This window comes from Mus caroli, chromosome 7, assembly GCF_900094665.2.
Source record: "Mus caroli chromosome 7, CAROLI_EIJ_v1.1, whole genome shotgun sequence".
In the NCBI taxonomy this organism is placed as follows: domain Eukaryota; kingdom Metazoa; phylum Chordata; class Mammalia; order Rodentia; family Muridae; genus Mus; species Mus caroli.
In genome coordinates, this window is record NC_034576.1 from 87,133,394 (window position 1) to 87,159,040 (window position 25,647).

Consider the following 25,647-nt stretch of genomic DNA (forward strand, 5'->3'; position numbering starts at 1 on the left):
TCACTGATAAGTGTATATTAGCCCAGAAACTTAGGATACCCAAGAATATATCCTTTTTTAATACAACAGTATATCTGAAGATAGCATGTGTAAATTGGAAGAAAGGGACAGTTGTAGCCAATTCAGTATCATCTCAGGGTGGGCAGAGTCAGTGCTGATAATAGATACATGCACTAGACTTTCTAGCTAGTATGTTTTCCCTGTTTCAATTTTCTAAGGCTCTTTTGGTTATTACATACCTAATTTATTTAACAGACTTTTGTTGCTGTGAGTTAATATGATTGGCCCTGTTTTAGTCTTAGTTATATTTCTCATTTTTAGTTTATAAATTGGAACTTAGATTTATAAATCAGTTTTATGAACTTGGCTTAAAGGAGCCTGCTGATGAGAAATGGATATAATAAGAAGGACAATAGTCTGATGCATTTATATAAAGGCAGGAAATGATGCTCCATGGAGCCTCTGTACTCACCAGCCAGGCCCAGCCTGGGGTCATGTTAATCATCCTCAATACTACATGGTCCTACTCTGCCCATACAGGGCCATTCTTCTTTCTAGTTGTGACCATTACCAGTTTTAATAATGGTTTAGAGATTACCTGTTTCTGTTATCTTATTACGTTTATTTATTTCTTTTGCCTTTTTTATGACTTCCAATTGATTTTTTGTACTACTTAATTTTACTTTCTTCCTAAAGGTTTCACCAGAACATATTCCCCTACTCCTTACTTTTGGAGGACAGGATCTCGCTATATTGGCTGGCTGTCTAGACCAAGATGGTCTTGAACTCATAGAGATCTGCCTGCCTTGGCCTTCCTAGTACTAGGATTAAAGGTGTACCCACTGATCACTTCTCTTGAGATGATGAAGTAAAAGTTTTTTCTTACAGTCTCATCTATAAAGTCAGTCATTCAGACTGTGAATGTGTCTCTTCTGTGTGAAAACCCCATGATTATCTTTGACTTTCATGTTGGCTTTTTTCCCTCCTTTACTAACTTCCTGTCATCTGTATTTTCAAAGTTTTATTCCTTTTAGTATGTACCTTCCTGAATCAAATCTCACTGGACAAAAACCTTCAAAATACCTAGCATTGTATACTTCATAAACTTAGTTAACAACCATATGTAACAGATGTGCAGCTTGAACTTTATGTGGATCCCCCTAACAACTAGAGTGTGGGCTGTCCTTGAATCTATTACCTGTCTGTGAATCCCATTCCCCTAGCTGGGCTGTTTTGTCTGGCTCAATAGAAGAGGGTGTACCTAGTACTGCAGTGACTTGACATGACAGGGTGGCGTGACACAGGAGAGGTCTTTATCTTTTCAGAGGAAAAAAGAAGGGGTAAGAGAGGGGCTGTGTATGTGTGGAGGGGACTGGGAGGAGTGAGAGGGATGTGATTGGGATGTAAAGTGAATAAATAAATAAGTTGCTGGGAGAAAAAAAAGATAGTTGCAGATACTAGGGTTGACCTGAGATATTGTCATCTCTGTAGCACTCCACTGTATGACAAAGACACCACTTGGCTTGCCTAACTTCCAGACAATTCTAGATCTCATCAAGCTGACCATTAAGAATAATCATCATACTAAGTGCGTGTGTGTGTGTGTGTGTGTGTGTGTGTGGTCTGTGTGCATGCAAGCATGGATGTGCGTATGTGCTCATAAGTATGTGGCTACCAGAGGCTGACATGAGGTTTCTCCACAATTGCTCTCACCTTACCTTTGTGACCCTAAACCCTTAAGTCACCAGTTAGCTGTACTTGATGGACAATGATCTCCAGGGAATCTGCCTGTCACCACTCCAAGCTTGGGGGTTACAGATATGTGTGTCCAACTTTGGTGGTCTGAACTCCAGCATAGCAGACACCTTAACTGATTTAGACATCTCCATAGGTTAGCTCTTGATTTTTAATTAACTAATTAATTAATGTATTTATTTATTTTATATACCAATATCAATCCCCCCTCTCTTCCCAGTACCCACTCACACAGATTCTTCCCCTATTTTCCCCAACCCAGTATTCCCTCCCCGGAACTCCACTCATTAAGTCACTGCAGGACTAGATGCTTCCTCTCCCACTGAAGCCAGATAAAGCAGCCCAGATAGGGGAAAGGAATCCATAGGCAGATTCAGAGACAACTCCTACTACAATTGTTGGGCAACCAGCATGAAGACCAGGTTGCACTTCTGCTACATATGTGTGGGGTTCTAGGTCCAGCCCATCCTTGCTCTTTGGTTGGTGGTTCAGTCTCTGGGAGCCCTAAGGGTCTAGGTTAGTTGACTCACTTGGTCCTCCTGTGGAGTTCCTGTCCTCTTAGCCTTCGCCTTTCTACAAATAGTTTTATAGCATGTCCAAAATGAGATCTGGCCAAATATCACCCATATGTATCATGGTTTATTTTATTATTCTATTGTAATTTGAAAACACTGCCAAAGAGATAGGACTCATTGAGTAGTAAAATTCAACACTATACTAATTGGTTAGTCTAAATCAAGCCCTAAACCTGATGTATTCTTGTGTTTATATTATAAATATTTTTATTATATTCATTATATTCTTTGATAAAGCAATCTCAATGCCCACACAAATATAATCAACTATTTTTGCCAGATGTGAAAAAGTAATTAAGTGTAGGTAGAAGAGTTTTTCAACAGATGTTGGTGGAATAATGGAGAATCTGCCAGGGAAATGAACCTAGGTACATATCAGGTGCCTTTCACAAACTTTGCTTATAATGGATCATAGACCTATATGTAAAACCCATTACATACACCTTCTAGAAGAAAAATAATGTTCATTAGCATACATATTTTCTTGCTCTCTTACCTGAGAAGACCTAAGAGTCATGACACCCTGATAACTACTAGATCTTAGTTTTTAGTGCTTTTCCCAAGAAAGGAAGCAAGAGAATAGGAAATAGGGCTCTTTAAAGCTTGAGGCCAGAAGTGTACAGAGTACTTGTAGATTACTTTGAATTGTCAGGAAGTAAAGTACTTTTAAAAATCCCTCTCTTAGTGGAGTGTTGAAAGAACACAGGGCTAACTGAAAGAGTTATCAGCAGCCAAGAAAAGAACAATTCAAGTAACAAAGTGAATGATATAGAATTGAATTAGAAGCAAAGTAGAAGATATCCACAAGTCCACACTAATTAAAAATAAATGATTGAATAAATAAATGATAGAAAATGGACAGATCTCCCATGCAAACATTTCAAACCAGTTATAGAGATATTTGACTATTAAGATCATCAAGTGGGATTCCTATGTCCTCACATGTGCTATGTCACACAGTATTTATGAGTCTTGGGGAAATCACAATGGGCAGCCTTGAATCAAACCCATGGGCCAAGGTCTATCAGGAAATTCACAGTTGGTAGTCTGTCCTCTGAGAAGGCTTCATACCCATAGCCTTCCTCTTCTAATCACTAGAAAACAATAAAATCAATCCCAACAAAAGATGTCCTACTATCTTGCTGACTGATATTGACAACTGTTAAGGTCACCTAAGACAAGAGAAGAAAGAATCTTTACCCTCTGGGAAACCCTGAGGTTGCACTGATGGAGAAATATAGCTTGGTGTCCTGGGGTAGACACTAAGGAACAGATGAGTGATGTTACATAGACACCGAGGAAATCTAAATGATGTGTAACTCCAGTTAATAATGTGCCAATGCCGGTTCATTAGTTGTGACAAATGTACAACAACATACTAATAATAGGTTAAATGTGAATGCTCTATAATCATTTTTTCTATAAATTTAGAACTACTAAATAAATTTCAATATATCAGCTACTCTAAAATAAAATTTTCACTTAAGAATGCATTTATTTCACTCATTTAAGGGACACCTCAAACACCACTAACCCATTTTGTCTCCTACAGATGTGTAGTCTCAAGCTAATGGATGCTGCTTTACATTAAAAAAGACGCATAGATACCCAGCAATTGCTGTGAACCTAGTGCTCATGTGCAAAAGACAGCATTTTCTGTCGTTTTCTGATCATCTCTTTAGGTAAATTTTCCATGCTCTTTTCCCCAAAAACTTCTCTGAGAGGCTGAACCACATGGAGTTCTTCAGTGAACACTCATGACCTTTGCCCTCCAGTTCTGGTCTACAGAAAAGACTGTGTGTGTGTGTGTGTGTGTGTGTAAAGTTGGCTTGTTTATTCTCACATCTAACTCTGCTAACTCACAGAAGGTTGCAGACATTCTCCTACGAAAGCCACAGCATGTATCAGCAGTTCTCTCCATTCATCTACTGCTTCCATGATCCAATAGGAGCTCACTCCCCTAGTATGGTGTCCCTTATCAGTCTGAAGCACAGCTCCTGCTCAGCACCATGGGGAGAGTTTATCACTGTCTCCCTAGCAACCTCACCATTACCCTGGGCATGAGGCAGATAGGTGCTTACCCCCATGGGCCTTCAATATTTGCTAAATGAATGTGTCAGCCAATGAACTTAAGAGAATTCAAATTAGAAGACCCTTGTAACACTGTTACTAAGTGGTTAGAGTAGTGGACTGCCAGGGCTAGGCTCACATTGTGGGTCTTTCAACTTCCCAGGTGAATTCTCTGAGACTTAGTTCTTATACTTAAAGTGCAGATAGGGATATCTTCTTCCCTTGGTTGATTAAATGTGAACAATCTCTACAAAGTGCTTAGCACTGGTGGGACAACCAGTTTTATACAGCTCAGTCATAGCTAAAATTTGCTTGTCTTTTAAATAGATAAATAGTTGATGAGCAACCAAAACAGTTGGTTTAGTATATGTGAGGCATGGGTCCAAAAGAAAAAAGTTGGCAAAACAAATTGTAAACTTATTCAACCTTGCTGGTTAGTCAAGAAAGTGGAACTAGAAGAACAGTATTCATGTCTCTCCTCCAAAACTAGAAGACTGTTCTGATAGTATTTAAAGCTGCTATAACACTGCTCTTCTTTTTTATGAAGCCAACTTGGAATTTATCAAGCAAAGACCAAGGAATAGTTTTTAACATGGGCATTATCAGTGTGAGTGAGACTTGCTTAAGGAAAGAATAGCATATACCTCAGTCTAGTTGTGAGCTTCTCAAGGGGCAGCTACCAGCAATACTTTTTTTTTTAATGTATATAATTTTATTTGTTTGTTTGTCTGTGTATATACATGTGTGTTACATGTGAGTATATACAAGTGCACATACCTATGCATGCACATGTGGAAGCCAAATACAAGCTTTCTTTCTCTACTGTTCTCTACTTTATCACCTTAAGTCAGGGTCTCTCACAGAACTGGAAGCCTACTGTTTGGGTTATGTTGGCTAGCCAGAGCACTTTTAGGATTCAAGTTCTTCTACCCTCCAGTGCTGGGGTTAGAAGTACATGAAGTCACACTAAGCCTTTGTTTTGTTTTGTTTTGTTTTGTTTTGTTTTGTTTTGTTTTGTTTTGTTTTGTTTTGTTTTGTTTTGTTTTGTATGAGACAGGACTTGGGTCCTTCTCTGTAACCCTGGCTATCCTGGAACTAGAGGAGGCTAGCCTCAAATTGATAAGAGATCCATGTACGCCTCCCTTCTAAGTGCGGGGATTAAAGGTGTGTGTCACCATTCCAGGCATGTCCAGCTTTTTTTTTTTATCTGAGTGCTGGAGATAGCACACCAGGCTCTGATGCTTGCAGAGCAAGCACTCCATACACTGAGCCATCGCCTCAGTTCCTCAATGTCTTTTTTTAAAGAAAGAAAATTTTTCAGTAGCTAAGAGTATAGATCAATGGTAGCTCATATGCTTAGTGTGCATGAAACTCTGTGTTCAGTTCCTAGTATGTGTAAACACACACACACACACACTTTTTACACAAACAAACAAACAAACAAACAAACAAACAAATAACCTTAAGCTTTAGTATCATGCTCCTGAAATCTCTGGGCTGGGAGGTGGAGAGTCCCTGGTCTTTTTAGCTAGCCAATCTAGTAGAATCAGGAAGCTGCCAGTTCTTGAAAAACACTATCTCAAAACAATTGAAAAATTGGGGAAGATACCCAGCATCAGCCTCTGGCCTTCACACACACACACACACACACACGCACACACACATGACTACCATAAAAATTTTGATCAAAGCTAACTTTGCTTTATTCTCATATAAGTTTTGTTGTTAGACTTGTAAAAAGCATGAGTTTAAATACCATAACATAGTAATAATAGTAGTAGTAATAATTTAATAACAACAATAATAAAGCCACAAAAGACATAATAAATTAGGGACAACATTTGAGGTTCAAAATAATAGAATGTGAAATTATATTTCCTCGTACCCGTGCTTTTAGTAGTAGCTGAATGAATTTGGCCTGTGGACTGTTGCATGTCAGCTCTGTTCTAGGTAGTTGGGACTACCAGTGTCAGCATTAAGCTAGACCTTTGGAGGAGGGAAACCAGAATTAGAGGGTGACAAGAAGTATTGTGGGAGATCCATGAAATCAAGTCTAGTCCCTCAGCAAAAGCCTTGGATTGAACCAAGTCCCAGAGTAAGGTTGTTTGCCACATCCCAGAAGGTTGTTCATGGCAGTGATGCTCTGGTCTTGTTGAGCAGAAGCCTGGAAAGAACTCTAAAGTTCTTTCTGTGCATCCCACCTGGGGTTCAGTGATGTGGAAGAGGATGTTGGATGCCTTGCCACTCACCTCTGGGCTTCTTCCTTTCATTTTTACCCTTCCCACTGTCTTTGCTGATCATAGCATTTTACTTGAGAATCTTCGTCATCAGTGGGCAAGCAGAATGTGTGTTTATTTCATGTGAAAAGCATCTATGGTCCAAGATTGTTGGCCAGCTCTCTCTGTGCTGTCATGAAGACAGGAAGGAAGGATGTAAGGAGGATATCAGTGGATACCAAAGGAGAAGAGTTCCTGCAAGGGACTACTATCAAAGGTTTGTTAGCTATAGCTTAGCCTAGTATCCTACACTGGTTGCATTCCACTCCCTTAAAGCTCCAAGAGGTTTGGATTCTATCTAATTGGAGAACTGCTATGTTAAAGCCTTGCTGCTTGTATGGCTTATGGCCAGGAAGCATCAGTACCATCCGGGAGTTTGTTGGAAATAGGATCTCCCAGTCCACCAGGACCTGCTGGATCAGTACTGTCATTTTAACAAGACCCCTGGGGGATTTTTATGTACCTTCTACTTTGAGACATGTGGGGCTTGAGTTGCGATTAGACAGTGTATAGACCTCTATTGTTGTTGTTGCTGCTCTTGTTTTGTTTTTATTTTTATTTTCTTTTTCAGTTTTTAACATATATAAGAAATAAATGTAATAAACTAAATACATTTACAAAAAATACAAGAATCATATGATCATCTCAATGGAAGCACACAAAAAGAAAAAGTCTTTGATAAGACTGAACATGTATTCTTAATAAAAGCCCTAGAACAAGTAGGATTGTTGGAAACATATTCCAACATAATAAAGGTTGTGCCTGAAATACTCATAGCCAGTATTATCCTAAATGAATAAAACCATTATATAACCCCATTAAAATCAGGAATGGCAGAGGACTGCCCACTGTCCCTACTGCTCATCCATAATGTGATTGAAGCATTAGCTGGAGCAGTAAGGCTAGAGAAGGGATACAAATGGGAAAATATTAAGTCAAATTATTTTCAATTGAAGATTATATTATCTTATATCCAATGTTCCCAAAATTTGACTAGAAAAATTGTAGAAATTATTGATAATTTCAGCAAAGTGTTATGATACATAATTGACTTACAAAATTCACCAGTCATAACACATATATGTAGCAAGCATGCTGAGAAAGATCATGGACACGCTCCTCTCCCCAGTTATTCAAATAAAATAAAATATACATAACAAAAGCGGTAAAAATCCTCTACAATGAAAACTTTAAATGTGTGAAGAAAGAGATTAAGAAACATACTAGAATTTGAAGACCTCCCAAGCATATAGCTTGGTAGAATTAACTTTGTGAAAAAAGACCTTCCTACCAAAACAATTTACTGATTCAAGGAAAACAAAATCAATATCCTCATCTCATTCTTCACATAAGTAGAAAGAAAATCCTCAATTTGATATGGAACAACAAAAGGCCCAGAACAGCTAATTAGTCCTAGATACATGTTTGTTTCTATGCATTCTGCTGATTTTAAGTGCTAAGTACATCTGTCAATGACCCCAACTTTTATACATCTGTTTCTATTGAGTTGATTTTGTTTGATATTACAATTGTTACTCCAGCTTGTTTCTTGAAACCATTTGCTTGGAAAATTGTTTTTCAACCTTTTTCTCTGAGGTAGTGTCTGTTCTTGTCACTGAGGTACGTTTCCTGTATGCAGCAAAATGCTGGGTCCTGACTATGTATCCAGTCTGTTAGTCTGTCTTTTTATTGGAGAGTTGAGTCCATTGGTGTTAAGAGATATTAAGGAAAAGTGATTGTTACTCCCTGTTATTTTTGTTGTTAGAGGTGGAATTATGTTTGTGTGGCTATCTTTCTTTGGGTTTGTTGAAAGATTACTTTCTTGCTTTTTCTAGGGTGTAGTTTCCCTCCTTGTGTTGGTGTTTTCCATCTATTATCCTTTGTAGGGCTGGATTTGTGGAAAAATATTGTGAAAATTTGGTTTTACTGTGGAATATCTTGTTTTCTCTATCTATGGTAATTGAGAGTTTTGCTATGTGTAGTAGTCTGGGCTGGCATTTATATTCTCTTAGGGTCTGCATGACATCTGCCCAGGACTTCTAGCTTTCACAATCTCTTGGGAGAAGTCTGGTGTAATTCTGATAGGTCTGCCTTTATATATTACTTGACCTTTTCCCCTTACTGCTTTTAATATTCTTTCTTTCTTTAATGTATTTAGTGTTTTGATTATTATATGATGGGAGGAAATTCTTTTCTGGTCCAGTCCCTTTGGAGTTCTGTAGGCTTCTTGTATGTTCATGGGCATCTCTTTCTTTAGGTTAGGGAAGGTTTTTTCTATAATTTTGTTGAAGATATTTACTGGCCCTTTAGGTTGGGAATCTTCACTCTCTTCTATACCTATTATCTTAGGTTTGGTCTTCTCATTTTTTCCTAGATTTCCTGGATGTCTTGTGTTAGGAGCTTTTTGCCTTTTGCATTTTCTCTGACTGTGGTGTCCATGTTTTCTATGGTATCTTCTGCATCTGAGTTTCTCACTTCTATCTCTTGTATTTTGTTGGTGATGCTTGCATCTCTGACTCCTGATCTGTTTCCTAGGTTTTCTAACCCCAGGGCTGTCTCCCTTTGCGATTTCTTTATTGTTTCTATTTCCTTTTTTTAGATCTTGGATGGTTTTGTTCCTTTCTTTTGCCTGTTTGATTGTGTTTTCCTGTAATTTTTGTGTTTCTTCTTTAAGGGCTTCTAGCTGTTTACCTGTGTTCTCCTGTATTTCTTTAAGGGAGTTATTTATGTCCTTCTTAAAGTCCTCTATCATCATTGTGAGAAGTGATTTTAGATCTGAATCTAGCATTTCAGTTGTGATGGTGTATCCAGGACTTGCTATTTTGGGAGCATTGGGTTCTGATGATGCCAAGTAACCTTGGTTTCTGTTGCTTATGTTCTTATGCTTGCCTCCTTTCATTTGGTTCTCACTAGTGCTACCTGCCCTGGCTATATCTGACTGTAGCCTGTCCTTCCTATGTTCCTGGTTGTGTCAAAACTCCTCTGAGTCCAGCTGTCTCTGTGATCCTGTGATTTTGGGAACCTGTGATCCTGTGATCCTGTATTCCTGAGATACTGGGTGTGTCAGAGCTCCTGGTAGTAAAGCTGCCTTTGGGACTCTTGAGATTCTGGTGTGACCAAGCCCCTGGGATCCTGGGTGTGTTAGAACATCTGGGAGTGGAGCTTCCTCTGGGTGTTGTGGGGCTAGCTGTAGAGTTTGGGCCCAAGGTCTGCTCAGGGCTCCAGCCCAGACCAGAAGGAACCCATGCCACTGGTCAGGCAGGGTTCCTGTTTCCCTGGATCTGCTCCTCCCAGATATTCCCAGTGGTGTTGGGACAGATGTTGTGTCCTCACCTCTGATACTATGATCCTGGGCATGTTAGAGAGCCTGGGAGTGGAGCTGTTTCTGGGTGTGTGGGACTGGCTGCAGAGTTTGGGCTCAAGCTTGTTTTGTTTTTTAAGACAGGATTTCTCTGCATAGCCCTGGTTGTCCTGGAACTCTCTCTGTAGATCAGACTAGCCTTGAACTCAGGGATCTGCCTCCCAAGTACTGTGTGTAGACCCCTTCAAGAAGGCTCCAGGCTCAAAGAAACTTCAGCAGCTCAGAGTCATCATCTACTCTGACATGGGAGAGACCGGTAGGACAGGTTCTTTCTGTGAGGAAGTGGGTCCTCAGCCTGGGGCAGCTAAGAAATCCTGGAGAGTAACACAGAGAGACCACAGCTGAAGGCCATCAGCCCTGGGCACTCTTCTCAAAGGCAGGGACCCTTCTGTGTCCTCCTTCCAGACTTCCTGCCCTAGCCAGTCACATTAGGAATTATTAAAGCTCACAATTCTCTTGCTTTTTCCCCACTCAGCTTTTAGAGCTAATGCCAAAAATTCAATCTCCCTGCCCCATAGCCCCTGGAGCACAGCCCCTGGTGTACAGTTGGTTTAGAAAACTCTACCAGAAAGGCCTTCCCTGCTAAGATCCACCTTAGCATTGTCTTCTGACTCTGGGTGGTGGGACTGGTTGAGAGAGTATATTTGAAAGCCCTTGGAATGTACTAATAGCCCATCTCCACCGAGCTAACCCACTTTCTAGGCTTTGTAACCTAGTTTCATACCTAAGGACTACTGCTACTTCAGGAAGGTAGCTGAGCTTTCATTATAGCCTTCTCTCAACAGTATTCATTTTGAAAATAAATCTACCTGTGGTGGTTTGTATAAGAATGTCCACATAAGCTCATATATTTAACTGTTTGGTTTCCAGTGGTGGATTGTTTAGGAAGGATTAGGAGGTATAGGCTTGTTGGAGGTGTGTTGTGGGGGGTGGAGTTTTAAGAAGCCTAAACTAGGCCAAACCTCTCCCCCCCTTTTCTGTCAAGTGGTTGTGGATCAGATGTAAGCTCTCAGCTATGCCTCCAGCACCATGTCTGCAACCATCTTTGCAGCTATGATCATGGACTCACTCTTTAAAACTGTAAGCAAGACTTTAATTAAATGTGTTCCTTTCTAAGACCCTTTGTTTATGGTGTCTCTTCATAGTAATAGAACTGTAATTAAGACCCTACCTCACATTGTCTTATCTTGAGTGAGCCATGTTGGGACCCTGATTCATATAGCTGGAGATGGTTGTATCATGGAAGAGAGATATCACCCTATCTCTCAATGGTACCAATAGGGCAAGGCTTATCTGAATCAAGCATTGGATCACACAGCACATACCACAAAGATCTGTCTCCTTCAAAGAGATGAATGTGGGATGTTGGAGGTTTTCCCAAGTACCAGCTAGCCATGGGAAAAGAAAGGAACATTCCTCCAAGCAGAGGTGAGCAAAAGCTGAAGCCCTTTGGTGTGTGCATAGTACAGAATAGCAAAATTCCTATACAACTGAGAAGCAGATCAGTGACCCACCCAGTTCCTTCCAGCTTTGAAGCTGTGAGGCTACAAACAGCTCCTGCTATTTAGTAAGAGTTCCTAGTGTGTCTTGGGTACTAAGTTACCATACAGGGTTTTATTATTTGTCTGAATGGAAGCATCCAGACAAGTCACAGCCATCTGTAGTACTTGGTGTTGCTATCTTTCCCAGCAAGGTTCACTTGTCTGGGGAAGGGGAGGGGTCTCCATCTAGGTGGACAGGCCACTGCTCCAGGGCTCAGGCTTCTCTAGTACATACTTGCTCACTCCTCAGTCACCTGGCTGGGCAGTAGCAGCACAGGTCAAGAGGATCCAGACATTTTGCACCCTCTAAAAGTGAGAGAAGGGAAGGGAGAGAGGGAGAGGGATGAGGGAGAGGGATGAAGGATGAGGGAGAGAGAGAGAGATTGATTGATTATGTGGGTTGGAGCAGCTAGCTGGTGGTAAATGTATTAATTAGGAGGAGGAAATATTGGCCCTTCCTTTGGGGCCTCATTTTCACCATTTGACTTGGCTAACTGTGACTGACCCTGTGGATGTAGCTGGGTGGGGGTTGGGATAGAATCTACAAATGATGACAGCTCAGAGATTCAGAAAAGTCAACATGTAGATTTCCTAGGCATGCATAGCCTAGAAGCAGATCCTGAAGCCAAGAGTGAGGAAGGCGACCACCCACTAGAGGTCTGATAAGGATGTAAAAATCCCAGCCCTGGGTCACAGGAAGTTTGGCTGACACAGAGCAAATCACTTCATGGGTAAAAGGCAATGGGATATTGTTGGATACTGGCTGAAAGGGCCTGGGTAGAGCCTTAAGGAGTCCCTATGACAATTATGGTGGCCTGGGTTTTAGGCAACAAGGAATTCCTAGGCTGACCCTTGAGGTAGGGATGGAAGAGGATTGTCATGAGGCTTAATGATAGGAAAGGAGAATTGAGGAGAGTGACATGTGAGGCCATGGTTCAAGGATTTACTCTAAGCCTCTCACTAGAAAGAGACTAGGGTCTTTGCTTGCTCGATTGCTGAGCTTGGCTGTGCAATGGTCTCTGCTACAGTGAGGCACTCAGCAATAAACCAGAGTAGCCGGTCTGTCTCCACTCTCCAGAGCTTGAAGCTGCCTTTCCTGTTGCTGGCAGAATGACTGACTTGGCAGCCCAGGTGTGGCTGAGTCAGCAGGTCCCAAGGTGTGAGTGTCCTGGCCTGGATATAGGGGTGGACTGAGTGCCTGATTGACGAGCCAGTTCCTTTGTGCAGCAGACACTGTCTCTCCCTCTCTGACAGGTCCAAATTGCCTATTGAACATGTTGCAACCAAGAAGGTAAAATAATATTTGTTAAACTTATCCCCATCAGACTTTAAATAAATGAGTCCCAAACTATAAAATTTCAGCTTTGCATAATTACTGGGGGATTGCCCCTTATCAAAATCTCTTAATGCTAGTCTATCTACTGGCTCAACTCTGCTCTTCATATACTTGCTGTTTGAAATCCTCTGGGTTATTTCTGCTGCAGCACTCTGGTGTCCTTGGGAGGCATATCATTTTGGCACATACTGTTAGTCCATGATGACTCCTGGAGACCTTCTGTTCTCCCATCTTCTTCTCTGTGCTCCTTCTCCTTTCTCACCTCCTCCTCAGTGCCTACCTACGACTCCCAACTGGATAACTGGAACTCCACCTCTCTGTAGTCCCCACAGTTATTGTATGTCACCAGTTTCATTTAACCAATGTTTTTTAATTGGGGAGCAAGGTTTACATAGTATCACTTGGTGTAGTAATTGAGGATCTGCTCATCTGGGGACAACCAGATCTTGGAAGCCATTTTATTTAGCATTTAAATAGAAGCAGCACCAGAAGAACCCCTTAGAAAGAACACAGACTTGAATTTGACCAACTGTCTCGGTTTACCTGGGACTGGCCCGGTTTTTATCACTATCCCTAGAAACCTCTGTAGAATAAAATGATGCGGTTCAGGGATTGAGATCTTTGACAAGAGTAAAGAGTGGCCAAGTGTAAAGTGAGCTATTCATGGTGCCAAGTTGAAGCCCTAGGGCTTCATCATCCATGCAAATGAGGCCAAGCTGGTGTTTGTGTCTAGCTGCTCTGAAGGACCACATGGCTGGGCATTTCAGAAGCAATTAATTAGCAGCATCTCTGACCTAAATACCTCCAATTCTGGTTCATTAGTCATTTTCATCTATGAGGAAATCCATTGAAGAAAAACATTAAGATGAAATAGTACAGGCAGAATAGAGTAGATCATATCTGTAAACTCAGCCTCAAGGGAAGCTGAGGCAGACAGATTGTGAGTTTCAAGCCAGTCTGGGCTCAGTAGTGAGACCCATAATACAAACAAACAAAACTCTATATGGTGACTTAGTACCTAAGACATACTCGGGACTCTTACTAAATATTTATTAAATAGCACATGAAGAATCAGGGTAGTCTTTGCAGAAACAAGGAGCCAAAAGGGCAGCATGAAATAGGTGGGACTGGTAATTTTGAAAGCCATTAATTCAAAACAAGAGGGCCACAATAGGCAGCATAGGGAATCTGGTTTCCAGCAACCCAACAGGAAGCATCCAGTCAAGTCACAACCATCTGCAGAACTTGGTGTTGCTATCTTTCCCAGCAAGATTCAATTTGTTTGGGGAAGGGGGTCTCTATCTAGGTGGACAGGCCACTGCTCCATGGCTCAAGGTTCTATAATACATACTTGCTCACTCCTCCAATAGGCCAGTCACCTGGCTGGGCAGTAGCAGCACAGGTTAAGAAGATCTGGACACTCATACACGAGTGTGAGGGGAGTTTGGTCTGCACATAGATGTGTGTACACACGCAATCTCTTCCATCCCCCTCTGTCTGTGCAGGTTAAATGTCAATGATGAGGCCTCCTGAAGGCTGTGGTATAACCTGAAAGCTATAAACCAGGCCCTGTAGAGCAGCCAGAAGGATGCCATAACCTGGATGGCATGGATCCACCCTGTGGCTCCTCCTTGAGTCCTATACACCTGCTTCCTTGCTCACCTGCAGGCTCTGGGCCTGTCTCCAGACACGAATGCTGGATGCTGCTGGCATGTGTGTGCTCCACTTGGCTTTCAGCCTTTCCTGTGCTGGCACTGACTCTTCTTACTCACTCTCAACTCCACCCTCTCCTGCCCTCCTGACTTTGATGCCTAACAACTCATTAAATGTTTATATTGCAATACTTCCTCTGTGCAGGCAATGGGCTAGGTGCTGGGCTTCTTGGTAAACAAGACAAGGGCCTATAAACACTCATTATGGAGGAAGAGGAGACAATAACCAGTCAATTATGTACAATGTGATAAGTGCCTGTGTGGCATAAGTGGCTGTAAGGTTAGGTAGAGATTAAAGGTGGCAGATGAACAGGGAAGCTGCAGTTTTGCTTCTCAGCTGTAGGTTGTGCCATGAATTACAGCTTTATCCCCTTGACCATATAGTTTTACCATCCATCCACCTATCAGTCCATTTTCTCCTTCAGTAACTATTGGAACCCTCACTGAATGCCAGGCATGCTGTCCTGGCATTATGTCCTGGTATTATGATACAAAGAATAGGCTCCTCTCTTATACCAAACTTTTGGTTTCCCAAATGTATTCTGCTTCTTCCTATCTGACAACATCCATACTCACTGGTTCCTCTGGTTAGCTTAGCCCTATCCACCTAGGTTAGGTTATTTCCTTCATTCTTTAACCTTCCTCAAAGGTCATCGCTTTAGCTTCCCTGGCCTCCTCACCAATGCGGGGCCCCATTGTGATGCTTTCATAGCACCCTGTAATTTTCTTTCATAGCATCTTTGATTTTGTATTTATAAGAGGAACTGTTTTACTAGTGTCCATCATGTCTGCCAGGGATTCATTTATTATAGTATTTATGCTGTCTAGCACAGAGCAATGCATTCAGTAACATAAGCTGAAGTAGTAGATGAATGGGTGGACAGTGTTGCTGGGTGGGTGGGTGGTTTGCTGACTGTCTGGCTACTGAGATAGATAGCTGGTTGTGTGGGTAGATGAATGGGTGGATGCATGAGTGGCAAGATGAAGGGTAGTTGTACTAGGGCAAAGGCAGAATGAAGGCCAGTTAAAAGATTGATCTAGTATCAAGGCAGAGCTAGTTGAGGATTAGGAAATAGGCCCCAGTGGAAAAGAAGCAAAGCCAAGGAAGGTTTAGCAGGAGATGGTCTGCCCGATTTGGTCTGTGGTTGCAGGATGTGGCCTGCTTCAGGAGTGAAAGAGAGGAAGGAATGAGTGACAGGTGTTAGTCACGGTTCTCACCGATGGCTGGAAGACTAAAAATAAGAGAGAGTAATCTGAAGGTATAGAATAAAAAAGATGACCCTGTGAATCAGAAGTCTCTGTTGGAGCAAAGAAGTGAAATTTTAAGTTGTTTTTTTTCTGTTTGTTTGCTTTATTTTCTTTTTTCTTTTGGTGGACCACACCATGGTCTAATTGTAGGTGTTTGGAATTAGCACAGTAATATCTGACATGGTGACTTAATGGTCCCTGATTCCTTGCATCTGTTATTATTACTGTAGCCCAAAATTGCACCTAGTGTTTAATCTCTGTCCTAAACTGATGTGACATCATTTATATCTTACCATAAGGCTAAACATTCAAGGCTCACACATTTTCCAAACTCCAAAGCTTGGGTGCCTGGCTACACCTGGGTCATTTAGTTGCTTTTCTTTCTGACTTTGGTTTGGAAATGAATGACATAAAGAATCAATAGGCTCTGAGAATCCAGTCAGCTGAGGGAGGCAGTAGCAATGTCCTCCACAGCCAGTAGAGGTTAGAGTGACAGCTGCATAGGCTGTAGCATATCTTACCCATATCAATAGCCCTGATTCTACACTTTTGTCCACTGGTCCCAGCTCTGTGGAGTGCTCTTTCACATTGTTCTTTGCTGTTCTTGATTGTTTCTCATATTCTGTCAACTACTTAATATATAACAATCAAGAAGTGAATAGCCTTTTTTTTTTCCTGCACAAACTCATCAGTAATATCTTCTGTTGCTTTTAGCTAGGCACTTGGTCCTATATAAACCTCCAAGTATAGATCAGATCCCACTTGGACTGACAGGAACAGGGCTTAGGAGATCTAGGCCACAGAGATCATGGAGGAGGCTAACATCAGGGGAGTATATTGTTCTGCAGGTTTTTATCTTGCAGGGCAGGAGGCAAGGCATATAGAGAGGAACTCTGCACAGGGAGCGAGAGTAGTAGACCTCTAGTTCTAGCCAGTGGGGGTCCCTGCCTTGTCTAGAGTTTGCTGTTTAGGAAACTAACTCCTAGTCCAACAAGTAAGTCCATTGCTTCTTCAAGCCCCATTCTTCTTGGGCTGCTGTCCTGTTGCTTCTTAAATGCACTTGCCTTGTCTTCTTAAGGCTGCTGCAGATGACATCTGACATTATGATGATAATTACAACACCTACCTGTTCAGAAGAATAATGTCAAGTATGTGCCATCAATGACACCCTCCTTACTAATCAATGCCCTTCTGATGCGATCAGCCTTTCATAGTTGCAACAGGCATTTCCACCAAACAATTGTTTTTTCTCAGTGAACTCAGAATCCTTCTCAACCCAGTTTGCAAACAGTCCTGGATAATTTCATCACAATTAACTCATGAGATGTTGCTCTAGTCTTGATAGATCATGAGTTAGCTCATGAAGTGTATCCTGCTAACTAGCTCTGGCCAATGGTTTTAGGTTCACCAAACTTTTTATTTTTGTGCTTGTGATCTCAAAGATTCAACTCAAGGTCTTACAGATTCTAACAAGTATCTATCATTGACCTACATCTCCAGATTCTTTTCTGCTTTTTATAAAATTAAATAATATTTTTAAAAATTAAAATATAATTACATCATTATCTCCTTTTTTGCTTCTTAATTTTGTTTTTGTGTTTTTTTTTTGTTTGTTTGTTTGTTTTTTTGTTTTGAGACAGGGTTTCTCTGTGTGTAGGTATGGCTGTCCTGGAACTCACTTTGTAGACCAGGCTGGCCTTGAACTCAGAAATCTGCCTGCCTCTGCCTCCCAAGTGCCGGGATTAAAGGCGTGTGCCACCACTGCCCGGCTTTGCTTCTTAATTTGATCAAACTTTTACTAAGATACTCTCCTCGGCCTTGAATTCACTTAGTACTGCATAACTTGTGTCCTGGTTTTCTTTCTTTCTTTTTCTTTCTGTGATTAATACCATGACCAAGAATAACTTGGGGAGGTATTGGAGGGTTTATTTCATATTGCAGATTACAATCCATCACTGAAGAAAGTCAGACTGGGAAAGAATGCCAGAAGTGCAGGAACTGGAAACAGAGACCACAAAGTAACACTGCTCACTGGCTTGCTCTGAGGCTTATGTTCAACTACTTTCCTTATTTATCTTATCTTAGCCTAGGCCTACCCATCTGTGGATGATAATGCCCACAGTGGACTGGGCTCTCCTGTAGCAATTTGCAATCAAGAAAATGCTGCATGGATATGCCTACAGGCCAGTCTGATGGAGACAGTTCTTCAACTGAAGTTCCTTCTTCCAAGGTATGTCAAGGAGACAACCAAGATTAGCTATCACAATTTAGAATCCTCCTAGCACAGCTTACTTGGTAGCTAGAAATCCAGGCTTGTGCTACAGGTCCAGCTTATACAATATTTCAGTGTATGTTGCCTTTACTTTTCTTGCTAGTTTTGTGTAATTTAGTCTTTCTTCAGTATCCTTAGAGGCCTGGGTTTGGGATTTCTAAAATTGGCCAGATCTGTAGATGTCTGGTCCCTTATATAAAACTGCATTTTCTTTGCATTTGGCTTAAGCACATCCTCCCGTATTCTGTTATTACAAGATATCTCTAGATTACTCTTAATACAATAATGATGTAATGGCAAGGTAAGAAACCTGTACATGTTTGCTACTTTTATTTATTTTAGTTTTTGGAGACATGACCTTGCTATGTAACCAATTTGGCCACTCACAGTAATCCTCTTGCCTTATCCTTCTCAGTGCTGGGATTATAGGCATGTATCACCATATCAGATTTATACATTTTTTTTCTAATATTTTAAGTCTGTGGTTGATTAAATCAGTAAATGTGGAATGCACAGACATGGAGGGTTGACTGGCTCGTTTGATAGCAGGATTGCTTTAGCAGTGAGAAAACTAGTATCTCAAGGAGTTAAGTGAATTAGTTGATCAAAATTGCCTATATAAATTACCAAGGTTAGGACTTGAACTTAGGTCTCTTGGTTATGAATGCAAAGTCTTTATCTCTGTCAATAATATATTATTCACCCATGGATCTTATAGATTTTAACAAGTGCTCGGTGAATTTCAAGGAACGGAAAAAGTCAGAGTAGTCGCTAAATCTCCTGGACTGGCCTGCCTGAGAATAGCGGTTGCTCTAGCTGGGAACTGTGGTGCGCTAGGTAAAATGGGTACATCTCGAAATCTCTGTTGAAGTTAGGACACACATTTTGTGCTATAGTCTAAGAAGTCATGAGTATCGGCCCATAGTGAAGTAAGCAAGCAATCTTTCACTTTCCCTACAGAGGGTCTTGAGCCTCTGAAAAATTGTATCATAGCAAGCAGGGCCATGGCGTTTTGTTTTATTTTATTATTTTATTTTATTTTTAGTCAAGGACAATTTTATTAGAGTTTAAAAGAAAAATCCCAGGGCAAGCAAGCTGTAGATCACATCAGCTGCTCAGAGGAGGAAAATGGACACTAGGAGAGAAAAAAAAAAGTCATTCCTGGGCTCAGCTACAAATGGGACATTTATGCCAACTCCCACTCTCCCACCAAGGCTCAGGGACTATCTTATAGGAGGGAACAGAAAGATATAACAGCCAGAGGTCAGGGAGGATCAGAGTGAAACAGTGTTTTTGAACACGTCAGGACTTCTGCACTTATAAAATCATAGCAGGCGCTTTGCCAGCACAAGTCCATTTTAGATTATGGTCCCAGACCCCTAGCTATTAACTATCACTAGTTCTGTCAGGGTGTGATCATTGGTAGGTTAATCATCCTCCAGTGGGTAGCCTCACACTCATGATGAGTATATGGCCAACACAAATTGAACTAGGGTACTTGAATAGCCAGAACTTGTGTGGCATTTCCTGAGCAGGCCTTGAACTTGTTGAGCTAGTCCATCAACAGGGTGCCTGCTGGTGGGAGACAAAAGCCTACAAAGCCTTTGTTATAAGCTGTCCAGCTTTGTTGCAAGTCAGTAGGGTGAGGAAGAAGCTATACATCTTGGCACATGGCCATCTTTATTACCTAGCCATAGGCCCAATTCCCTATCTGTCTGCCTACCATGGAATCTGTCTAACTTCTAGCCTCTCAGTGGGAAGGTGGGAAGATGGTCTACAATTCCTGCTTGGAGAAGTTGAGGGAAGAGTTGGAGGTGAATATGATTAAAATACCTTGTATGAAACTCTCCAAAAATTAATAAAATATTATACTAAGGAAGGCAAGCAAAAGAATACATAATGCCAAGCTGAGTTAAAGCACATGATAGATAAGCTTTACAGGGTAGCTAGGGGGCTTCAGAGAGACAGTAAGTTAGCCCCAAATACCAGAGAAAGCATTCTTAGAACAGAGATGGAAGAAAATGAGCTATTACACTTTTCTGAGTAATACAGAGAAGCAGACATACTTACGAAGCCTCTGGGCTGGGGTATTGTAAGCTATTGCTATAGCCACAAAGTTTTATAAACAAAAATTTCAGCAACTCACAATGTTTTAAAAACAATCAAACAAAACAAACAAACAAACAAACAAACAAACAAACAAGTGGTAGTGCCAGTGGTGGAGGCGGCAGCAGCAGCAGCAGCAGCATATACCTTTAATACCAGCTCTTAGGCAGCAGCAGCAGCAGCAGCAGCAGCAGCAGCAGCAGCAGCAGCAGCAGCNCAGCAGCATATACCTTTAATACCAGCTCTTAGGCAGCAGCAGCAGCAGCAGCAGCAGCAGCAGCAGCAGCAGCAGCAGCAGCAGCAGCAGCAGCAGCAGCATATACCTTTAATACCAGCTCTTAGGAGGCAGAGGGAGATGGATCTCTGAGTTTGAGGCCAGATTGGTCTCAGATAAAGTTCCAAGACAGCAAGACTACATAGAGATACTCTGTCTTGAAAAACCAAAAATGTTAATAATAAATAAATAAATAAATAAATAAATAAATAAATAAAACTAGCATAAATAGTCAAGGTGTGGTGGTGTATGCTTTTAATTATAGCACTTGGGAGGCAGAGGCTGGCAGAACTCTGTGAGTTTCAGGCCAGCCAGGCCTATGTAGTGAGACCCTGTCTCAAAACACAAAAACAAAAATCATAAACATATTCTAGTTGTTGAGGGACCAGTAAAAGTAGAGGACCTATAGATTGGTATGTTTGCCTTCTATTCTAAGAGTTGAGAGTTACAAATGCTATTTTTCAGATTCCCGTATTACTAGAGAAGATGTGAATTATTTTCCATAATTGTGTGTGTGTGTATGTGTGTATGTGTGCTTATTTTGCATGTAGTAGTGAATTTTGTAGAGCAAAAGATAGTAGGATTGTATAAAATTGGAGGTTGCCAATGGCTTCCTGATTTAAGAGATGGCTTCCAGTAGGTGACAGGGGTGGCTTCTTCCTGCTTCTGAAGCTTCCTGATCACATAGAAGCAGGAGATGACTCCAATACACAGGTCTCTGTTGTGGTTTTGAGAGTCCTTCTGGAGGCTTCTGCTAGTGTTTGCTTCCTTTGTGCCTTCAATGATTCTGTGATCTGTCTTTAACCCTTAATAGGCACCTTTCTGTTTATACTAGCTGGGGTAGATCCTGTGGTCTATAACTGAGAAATCTGACTAATATCTCATGTCTGTAGCTGGGCTCTTCCTGGTCACTCATATCATAGTAGAAGTTGGCTTGCTGCCCTCTACTGGAATCAGGATATACAACTATTTTGGTGCCAGAACAATACTCACTATTTTCTGACACATGAAGAAGTCCAGCTGCTGAGAGCTAACTGGATCTTATAGGTGGATGCTGTTCCTAATAACCCTGGGAGAAAAGAAAAAGGAGAGAGCTGTCTACTTTGCTCCTGGAAAGTAGAGGGTTGGGTTTGAGCATCTTTTTCATTATTGTTGACCCAATAGCCATTTTCTCTGATTCCAAGTTCTTTAGAATACTATGTGTGTGTGTGTGTGTGTGTGTGTGTGTGTGTGTCTGTGTACGCACAATTATACTCTTGGGGAATGTTATAGCTTAAACACTGAGCCTTACCCCTTGTTTTTAGTCATGTTCTTTTGATTTCTGCATTCTGATAGATATCTTGAAGCTTTTCTGGGTCTGGAGCTACTGTCCTCTCAGAGTTATATAAATACAAGCTATCCCATCCAGAACCTAGATCTTCAATTCTCTTCTTTCCTGACCTCTTCTATTTATTGCCACAATCACTCCAAGACCAGGTACTTATTATATGATTCAATACAAAAGTAGGAATATTAGAACCACAATTGAAGAATTACTGTAGACTCTGAGTAGGCAGGTCTGATGACTAACATTGTTAGATTCAGTCACAGGGAATCCCCATCCCCCTAGATATTTATCCAACTTGATTAAAAACTATGTCATCACAAAACTCTTCACAATTGGGCTGGGGTGTAGTAGGTTGCTTGCCTACCATTTGTGAGGATGTGACTTTGATCCCCAGCATCAGGAAAAAGAAGACAAATCCCCAAACAACAAATCACAAAAATCTGCACATGAATATTTGCAGCCTTATTCATATGGCTATAACTTTGAGAAAAGCCAAGATACCTTTGAATTAATGTGATAGTCCATTGTCATTTTCTGCTTGGTGGGAGTGAGAATCATCTCGGAGACATACCACTGAGCATTCTAAGAAGGTGCTTAATTAAGGAAGGGATACCCACTCTGAATATGGAGAGTACCTTTTCATGGGCTCAGTTTCCAGACCAAGTTAAGGGAGAAAATTCTAGGAGGTCTACATTCCCATCTCTTTGCTTCCATACTGCAGACAATGAAACCAGCTCCCTAGTACTCCCACCATCAGGTCTTTCCCACCTCCATGCACTTTATCCATAAGAAGAGAGCCAACATAAGCCCTCCTTTAAGTTGCTTTTGTGGGATGTTTTGTCATAGCAGCAAGAATAAGCTGTAGGTGAATGCAATAGTAAATGGATAAATGATAACTGTAGCACACCTAGATAAGTTGACACTTCACCAATTAAAAAAAAAGTTCTACCAGCTGATGAAAAGATGAGGCACCTTAACTGTGACTAATTGAAAGAATCCATTTCGCGTACTCTGCAGGTTGTGCAGTTTCAACTCCATGAACTTTGAGAAGGGGAATCATGCATCAATGACTGCTGGGTGGGGGGGGGGTTAAGGGATGAATAGAGATGGATAAGAGAATGAAGTACAGAGGGATTTTAGAGCAGTGAAAACACTCTGAGTGATGTCCTAATGGTCTAGGTACATGTCACTGTGTATCTGTACAAACCCATAGTGTCCAGTACCAGGACTTGATGTGAACTTTAGGTGACAGTGATATTTCCATTCCGATTCATGAGTTTTCACAAGTGGAATGTATCATGATGGGTGCTGATGGGGTGGGGATACTGCCTGTTTGTGGGGGACAGAGACTAAATTGGAAATATCTGCAGATTCAGGCTTTTTATATGCTACCCAAATACTTTATCTCTGCTACACCCAACCCCTTCCTCTCCATTACCAAGTTGTCCCATTCTCAAAATGCAAATAAATATTTTTTTTCTATTGCAAAACAAAGGGGCTAGTTGTTTTTAAAAAATTTATTGGGGTAAAGTTTGTACCCATTTTAAATGCACCATCTGATGAGGTGTTTTGGGGCTGTTTTCAGTTTGATGAGATTTTTGCAGTTGAAATCCCTATCTGTAACCACAAGCCGGCAGTTTGAAGATAAAGGATATTCTTGCCCCATGAACACTCCCCTCCCACTCTGTCAGGGCAGCACTTTCCAGATTGCAGCCCTGGAAGCCACTGATTCCTTTTTCCTGCCCTTCTAAGACTGGCTTTGCCTGCTCAAGAATTTCATAATCCGGTTATGAGGCACAGACTGTTTTTGTGTCTGGCTTCTTTTACTTGGCATAATGTTTTACAGTTTCCCATGCTGTTTCCTATCTCAGTAATTCCTTCCTTATAGATTAGGGTTCCACTTGTGGATATTTGGGTGTTTATCCATTCCCCTCTGAAAGGCATTTGGGTTCTTTCTAACTTTGAGTTATTGTGAGTGAACCTGCTATGAAGTTTGAATATACTTCCTTAGAAAAACTATATTTACCTTGACTACAGTGCTAATTCTAGGATTGTGAACTATATGGGGAGTTTTATATTTATATTGATGAGAAACCCTGGATTCTTTCCAAGTGACCATGCCACTCTACTTTCTGCCACTACAGTTGACAGTTCCAGTTGCTCCATTTTCTTTGCACTTGATGGTGTCCGTGTATTTAGATTCTGTCACCAGGTAGCCTTTCCATGCGTTTTAAATTAATGTTTCCCTGTATGTTCATGATAGTAAGCTTTGTAAATTGACTTATTTCATGACAGGATTTAAAATGGCATTGAAATCCTTTGCCCATTTGTAGGAGTTGGTTTATGTTGTTACTGAATTTTAAGAGTACATCCCAGACACTATTGCATATGCCAGCAAGATTTTGCTGACAGGACCCTGATATAGCTTTCTCTTGTGATGCTATGCCAGTACCTGGAAAATACAGAAGTAGATGCTTACAGTCATCTATTGGATGGAACACAAGGCCTCCAATGAAGGCACTAGACAAAGTACCCAAGGAGCTAAAGGGGTCTGCAACCCTATAGGAGGAACAACAATATGAACTAACCAGTACCCCCTGAGCTCGTGTCTCTAGCTGCATATGTATCAAAAGATGGCCTAGTCGGCCATCAATGGGAGGAGAGGAACTTGGTTTTGTGAAGATTATATGCCCCAGTACAGGGGAATGCCATAGCCAGGAAGCGGGAGTGGGTGGGTTGGGGAGCAGGGCGGGGGGAGAGGGTATAGGGGAGTTTAGGAGAGGAAACTAGGAAAGGGGATAGTATTTTAAATGTAAATGAAGAAAATATCTAATAAAAAAATTAAAAAAAGAGTACATTATACATTCCAGGCTCAGCTCCTTTGTCTTGTGTGCCATGATTTTCTGTTCTCACAGCCATATCTCATTTAGGATTTCTTTTCTTTTCTTTTCTTTTCTTTTCTTTTCTTTTCTTTTCTTTTCTTTTCTTTTCTTTTCTTTTTCTTTTTGACAGGTTCCTGTGAATATTTAAATTTTTATGAACCCCAATTTTTCTTTTGTTTTCATTTACAGATTATGAAATGAGCTGACTTTTGTAGCTGTTGTTAAAGTGAACACATTCTTTCTTTTATGAACTCAGAGGCTCTTGAAAGATTAAAAAAAATGAGAATTTGGATATCTGTTCTCCAGAAATAAAGAATTCTGGATAGGAATATTCCTATTCCTGCTAGGTCCCTCCCTCAGTCCTGGACATAGCACCCTTGTGTCTTCTGCCTCCTGCTCCATGCATGTCCTGCCCTTAAATGGCATTTGGCCCCTTGTCTTTGTTTTGTCCTCCAGTCTTGGGATACCTCCTTGGAACCTTTCAACTCATTACTCACTACCTGAGACTGAGGGCTGGGAGGAGCAGGTGGGTGCCAGATAGATTTTACATTTCCATTTCAATGGGTTAATTTGCTTTTTTTTTTTTTTTTCTCCCTCGAGACAGGGTTTCTCTGTGTAGCCCTGGATGTTCTGGAACTCACTTTGTAGACCAGGCTGGCCTCGAAGTCAGAAATCCGCCTGCCTCTGCCTGTCAAGTGCTGGGATTAAAGGCGTGTGCAACCAACGCCCGGCTAAGTTGCTTGTTTTTAAAGCTTTTTTTTTTTTTGAGATTGCATCTCATATAGCCCCAGGTTGGCCTCAAAATCAACAGGTAGCCAAGAATGAACCAGTTTTTAATGAAGTTGGAAATTCAACTCAGGAGTTAGTTCTTGTTAGGTAAGTGCTGTACCTAATGAGCTAAGTTCCCAGCCT

The 25,647-nt window shown here is 41.1% G+C and overlaps 1 long non-coding RNA gene across 1 annotated transcript in view; it reads left to right on the forward strand.

Moving 5' to 3' along the window:
- The window catches only part of LOC110298394, a 77,929-nt gene that overhangs the window by 21,831 nt on the left and 30,451 nt on the right, over positions 1 to 25,647 (forward strand). The window contains exon 2 of the long non-coding RNA XR_002378368.1: positions 17,960 to 18,104. This is a non-coding gene — a long non-coding RNA (uncharacterized LOC110298394). The remainder of the gene's footprint in view (positions 1 to 17,959; positions 18,105 to 25,647) is intronic.